Source organism: Melopsittacus undulatus, chromosome 2, assembly GCF_012275295.1.
Source record: "Melopsittacus undulatus isolate bMelUnd1 chromosome 2, bMelUnd1.mat.Z, whole genome shotgun sequence".
NCBI lineage: Eukaryota > Metazoa > Chordata > Aves > Psittaciformes > Psittaculidae > Melopsittacus > Melopsittacus undulatus.
In genome coordinates, this window is record NC_047528.1 from 53,431,518 (window position 1) to 53,438,301 (window position 6,784).

Below are 6,784 nucleotides of genomic sequence, written 5' to 3' on the forward strand. Positions count from 1 at the left end.
GCTATTTAGAGAGATGAAGAAGTCTTTATATTTTCATGGAGCCTTCCTGACTTCATCCATGTTCCCCTTAACTCAGTGCACCTTTGTCTCAGGAAGCAAAGATACCCAATTATGGTGGGCTGGAAAATCAGGGGGATGGTCCTTTGTCTCAGGAAGCAAAGATACCCAATTATGGTGGGCTGGAAAATCAGGGGGATGGTCTTCTGAACAGACAGGTACCCTGCTTCATCTGCCATGCATTCACCTGCAGGGGTGGTCTGTCTCCTGGGGCACTCTCCCCTACCATTCATAAGAAGCCGTGTGTGAAGGGCCTTCTCCCATATGTGCGTCAACCCCTATTCCAGCCAGAAAGCCCAGCAGATGCTAAAGGTGTAACTGGGCAGTTGTGACACCCAAGGTATATTTCCTAACAGGTACTGATTTCATTTCATGTATCAGAGACACAGCAATGAATCCAGAGCACCAACTCTGCCATGTTAAGACATGCTTCTCCTGCTGCTGCTCAGGTTCTGACAAGGTTTATATCCTTTAAAACCTTTTTTTTTTTTAATTTGTATCTTATTTTAAAATAAATTTCCCCCAGATGCAATATCAGTGCCAAGAGGCAAATAATTTTTCTCATTGTATTATAGAATAGAACATTTGCAAAAAATCATTGCAATTCTCACATTTGAATCCATTTCAGACTAGCGTCCTGTTACCCGAGACTGTCAGGGGTGTTTTGGTATTATTTTGGTTGATTTTTAAAGTGGTGCATTCTCTGCTGTTATCACTGAATTGTCTGAAACATCTTGTTTACAGAGCTGTGAAACATTTTAAAGGCATCAACTGAAATGATGAGGCATTGTCCAAATTGAAATTTATTTCATCCAAAAGTGTCCTGGACATCCAGGTGGTAATAAACATTTTTCAGCCGTGTACAAACTGTGAATTGTATTTGAAATTAAATCTCCGCATTAAAATCTGCATTGCTGAGCCTCCCGCTGGTAGCCACCGTTCTTCGGAAAACTGACATCTTCCCTGGCACCAATGGGGTAGGAGTTCTTGTGTGGATATTACCGATTTCCTACCACTCTTCGAGTATCAGGACTTTATGGCAATATATACCTAAGAAGTACAAAGGCTGCGAGGTGTGTGAGGAATACAGGAGGGGGCCACCTCGGGTTTAGTAAGGATAGATGTTTTTGTCTTGACACACAAGGGTGGAAACCATTTTACAAACCTCTATTAAAGCAGCATATTGCTGATGTCACAAATTATGTCATTTTTCAGCAAGCTGTTAGGTAGCAGCAGGATACTTAGAGGTCCCAATCTGAGTTCACAGCTTGAGGCCTCATCATCCATTGAAGTCAAGAAAATACTCCAGTCCCCTGGCCCTCTGTTTACAAATAATATATCAAGAATCAGGATGCCCACAAATGAACTTTTAGGCACTGAGCTAAAGGAAATATGTTTCTGTGTGTTTTGTTTAATACATATGCATGCATACATGCTACCCATTTGTCCGTATGTATAAGTGTTTGTGTGCATTTGTGTGTAATACAACTGAAGTCCACAGTTTGCCATTAGATTTTCTTTAAAGAATTATTGCTTTTATTCCTTGAAATACAGAGCTAATTCTTCATGACTAATTTTGCACACAGAACCCCCACCAAAGCTGGAGATATCCACATAGAAAAGGGGCATAAAGTGCTCCCATTCATTTCTCCTTTTTAAAATAGTGAGGGGTGTTGTTTTAATACCTAGTACTTCTATAATATGAAAGAGCTCTGTTTAATAAGATACAAATAAGAAGAGATTTATCAATGACAGAGCTGAGTACAAAATAAAACAGGAATGTCTATGCACATATTCATTAGTACAGCAAAACAGCTTGTTAGAGGCTCTCTTAATCTCCTGGATGAACCATATTTACACATATATGTGTATTTCCCCCACTAGAGTGGAATAAGCTATCGTGTTTTTCTAACAATGCACGTATACCTGGAAGACGACAGCCTATGTTGGAAGACGTAAAATACATAGCATGTGGCCTGAGGTTGTGAAATAACCCAAGAGAAGGAATTAAATTCAAAGCTAAAGGTGCCAAACACATCAGTGAGTGCCTTTACCCCCCTGTGTATTAGTGGGAGCCAAAGATGGAGTGTCAAGGCACAGCTTTGAATTCCCTGACTTTCACCAGTGTGTTAACATCATTCCCCTAACAGAATGAGGGTACTGGCAGGGATTTGGATTAGATGGCCAAGCAAGGCATTTGTATTGCCACACTCACTCCCTAAACTGATTCCAATATTTTGCTACTCACTGACGTGGTTGGCTGTAACTTCCTCTACTGCAAATGGCATTACAGGGCTGGATTAGCTTCTCCTCTATAGCATATCCCTGATGTAGTTGCCACTGCAACTATCCCCCACTATCTGCACAATAAATGCTGTTGCTTACAGAAACATGATTACAGGATTAGAGTTATTGGGCCTTCACCCAGACGAACACGGTGACACAGCATAGCACTGGCACCTCTGAAAGCTGCACTGACCTCAGGCATCTCTACATCAAAGGCCATGGCCACAATCTGAGCTTCATTAGCTTTCAAGGCTGAAGTTACAGGAGCACTACTTCCTCAGCCGCTAATGGGAAACACTCTCCTCCATTTGCTGTTGAGGTGTTAAAAGTTCCTCTTAACATCAGTTACTGAGCTACAGTTTCACTGGTATCCCAGTAAAATAAAAATGACTTGTGGAGTGGGAGCTGAGTTCAAATCAAAATGCTGTGTTGGGCATCCCTTATTCAAGAAAAGAGCAGACACTGGTGTAGGGATGCTTTGGAAGTGAGAACTACAGGGGGAGGCACAACCCCAAATCCCAGACTTGGAGCTATAGGGAAATTCCTGCAGCTCCTGAAGGGTTTCATATGGTTGTAACCGACTGTTTAATGACTTAAGTATCTGAAGGATGCTCTGGTTTTCATTTGTAGGATGTGATGCAGATGATTATGCAGAGAGGGAGAGCTTGGAGCTAGCTGCAGTTCACAGCACATGCACCATCGGGTCTGCACTCACCGTGAGAAACCTGTGAATTGTGCTGAGAACTCTTCTAAGCCCCCCTTGCTGATCTGCACCTACAAGGAGGAGACTCGGGAAGCAGCATTTAATCCCACAGAGACAAGCTAGTTAGAGAGAGAACCACAAGGTGGCAAAGCACTAGGTAGGATCAAATAGAAGTTTTGGTCCTAGCATATGCTTTCTGCATGGAAATGTCTTTTAAATTTTGGTGCACCTCAGTTCCTTCTTACACAGCTGAAACATTAGTAATTCCTCTGTTCTGTCTAGGTGATGCAGTCTGGTACACAGGTCAACACCATGTCTGCACAGTCCTAGCGTAGTCATTTGGGTCTTGCATTCATTATCCTAATTGAATAGTAATATACGAAGGACATGGCTTCATCATCAACTTGCACAAAGAAACCGGCTAGGTAGCTAGGTAGCATGGAGGAAGCCCTAAAGTTTCTTCTGCATAAAAGTGTGAGAAAAATACATATTCCATGAAAATACTTGAGAATGGTAGGACATAGTCCATCATGGTGAGCCCAGGAAACAAGGAAATGGATTTATATGAGAATGAAATGGCTAAAATATATAATTTGTGTTAAAATACCTCAATTAAAAAAAAAAATAAAAGTAGAAGAGAGGCAGAGGGCTCTCTTCTGAACAGAGTTGAAGCGCTTGCTTTCCTTTCTTCAGTCCAAGTAGCCTTCTATGGTGCTTTGCCTATGGGATTTTCATTTTAATTTTTAAGCTGGCACTGAATAAAGTGGTTTGCCCATGAGTCTCCAGACTGGAACAACTGGATAAGATGGGCTGGTCAGGTGCTGCCAGGGATAAGGCTAAGGAATTACAAGGCTGGTCTCTGGAGCTAAATTGCACCTTCTCTTCAGGAGGTAGGAGACGTCCCCAGGTCTGAGGAGCTCCTTGAGGCTGGAAGATTTAGTGGGCTCAGATATTAGCAGGATCACATCTCAGCTCCAGAGTTTTCTCCAGCTTGCATTTTTGATAAAGCTCAGAAGCTTCAGCTTCAGCTGGCAAGTTTAACTTAATCTCTTGGGTTTGTTCTGTCCTAAGCAGCCTGTTCATATTGTCAGAGCTCATTGCAGTTTCTCAAGCTTTAGGCTGGGTTAGGAACTAAGGCATGATTAGAAACCAGAGTAAGAAGACTTCAGCTGATTTTCAGCTAAGCACCTTTTCACCACAAAGAGAGATTTACAAAAAGGCATTTATTTCCTAGGAAGTTGTCACTGGATTTCCTTTTAAATTAAATTACCATCACTCAAAGAAATAGGAAATTCCTCTTTATGTGTACATTTTTCATGTATTATTGATTCTTTCCAGGCTTTCCCTTTGCCACATGCTCAGGGCAGTGACCCCCATCTCAGGCACTGCAACAGCTCTGTGACCAGCGATGGTTTAAGTGTTGTAGCAGCCACTGCTGCTATAGCAGAAATCCAAGCCCTTCACTTTGCAAACTCAGGAAGCCTGTGATGTTAATTAGAAGCACTCATTCCCTTTACTGAGTAAAACCAGGGGTGGTGTGTAGGCCTAGGTTGACCCAGGGAGGAGAAAGAGGACTCTTCTCCCTGTCAGCACCAGGAGCTGCAGCCCTTACTTCACACAACACAAATGCAGCTCTACAGTAAATTCCAGTTCCAGTTCCCGTTTCCATTATTTTCTCATCTGCCTCTCATGCTGGACCAGAGGACAATGTAGAGTGTGGTAGAGTAAGTGGACACAAGAAGGGATGACAGTGGTATTGTGGTTCAGGTGAGAGTGTTGCCCTTTAAAGCTGGCATGCTCTATAGAGGTGATTTACACAAATCTTTTATGTGACCCTCCTATTGTCACTAGTGATTATTACCATAACAATTTCAAGGTGCTCAAGGCTCTTTGGGAGGATCTAACCCAAAGCCTAGAAAGGCTGACAGGGATTTTAAAGACAAAGCTTAAAGGATCCAGAAATGCAGATTTTAAGAATGTGTTTAAATAAGAAAATAAAATGAGGGAAGAAAACAGCTTCTCTCTTCCTCTGGCTTGCCAGCATGCTTTGATGGAAAACAGGGATGTGATCTCAGGAACACTTGCTCCAGCCTCCTGTTCATCAGTAGCAGGAAGGCCTGTCAAACCTGTCAAGCTCCTTGAGCTCCTGGGGTTTACAGACTTCTCTCAGCAACCCCAAGCAAAACCACAATCCCATAAAGAAGCCTTTTCAGTAAAACCTTCTGCCATTTGCCTGCAGCCAACAAACCACTCATTTATAGAAAAAAAAAAATCTATTTCTCATTTGGAAACATCCCTTCCCCCCGTGCTTGCTCTCTCCTGGTGAAGCCCCAAGCCACGGCCTTGAGGGAGCAGTTTTCTGCTGAAACCTGCCACTGCAGGCTATGTTAGAGCCCAAAAGCTGCAGCCCATGCAGAGACCAAAGTCTTACAGGTCCAAGGAGAGCTTGCCTTGAGTAAGGACTGCAGAAACGGCCACCTGGCTTCGGTCAGAGCTCAAGGTCAGTGTGGGACTGCTTGCACTCACTCCTGTCCCTCTTAGTAGACTTTTCTAAGCTACTTGGCTCCAGCTAGCTGCTCAGGTGCGCATCCCATGCTATTTGCTGAAAGGTCTACAAGAGACACCCAGGCTGTCTGGTCTTTGCCGTTCCTTTCATTCCCCACATTGCTTCATCCTCTCCCAGCAAGCTGCTGCAAAAACAAAAGCTCTCAGATCATCGCCATCAGTCCCAGCCTTTGCTGTCATGCACACGGAAAGCTGCAGTGCCACTGATCCAAGACTCCAACTGGCCACAGCAGGAACCTCTGCAGTTCTAGGGACCAGTGCTAGGTGATGGTGTCTGATACAGTGATAGAAAAAATCGTAGCCCCAAAGGAAGAGGGCAGATGGGAAGCAGCAGCCACTTTTGGAGGCATTACTGGATCTATTTAAGTTGCAGGGGCGCATTCTGCCCTGAGTGATATGCCAGCTACTTTCCAATCCTAACTATTCTATGATTCTATGATTTTTCAACATCACTTTGGGCTTGACCCAACTGGCATACGGCTTTAGCAATTATGTGACTAGCTAAATGCCAGATCACATACCTTGATTTGTAGATATCAGTTCAGAGCACAAGACACCATCATTTTTTCACATACTTGCTAGGAGTAACAGAATCATTCCCAAAGTCCATAATGGCAGAACCATAACAACACCATAATAAACAAATACATGATTTCCTAATGTGAGCAAAAAGTGGCAACTTCAAGCTGCAGTTTATTCACAATATGGGAGACATGCTCTGGCAAGAGTTAAGCAGTCATCAATACACGTATCCTAAGGGCAGAAGTATAGCAGAAGCAAAAGTCTGTTGATAACACAGTAAACAATGATATCATGAAGACTGAAGCAAAACATAAAACATACCCTGAAATACAGGTTTTCAAAGCTGGCACTTAGCTTATGCTATGAGCTGAAATTCTGTTTCATTTTATATCTATTTTAACTTAGCAAGCAAAAATCCACCTGTAGCCACCTGAATCAATGCTTGAAAAACAAACCATATTTAAGGTTTAGTTTTCCAAGATGTATTCATGTGAGGCAAAGAGGGTTTTTTTCTACATCCTAAGAATTAGTTACAGACTGTTCAGCAGAGGCTGCAATGCCCACACTACGTGAAAAAGGAAAGGTGCATTGTCAATATTAGACTTGTTCTTCTCCAGAGTACAAAATATAAAAGCAAAGTGAAAGGGAGAG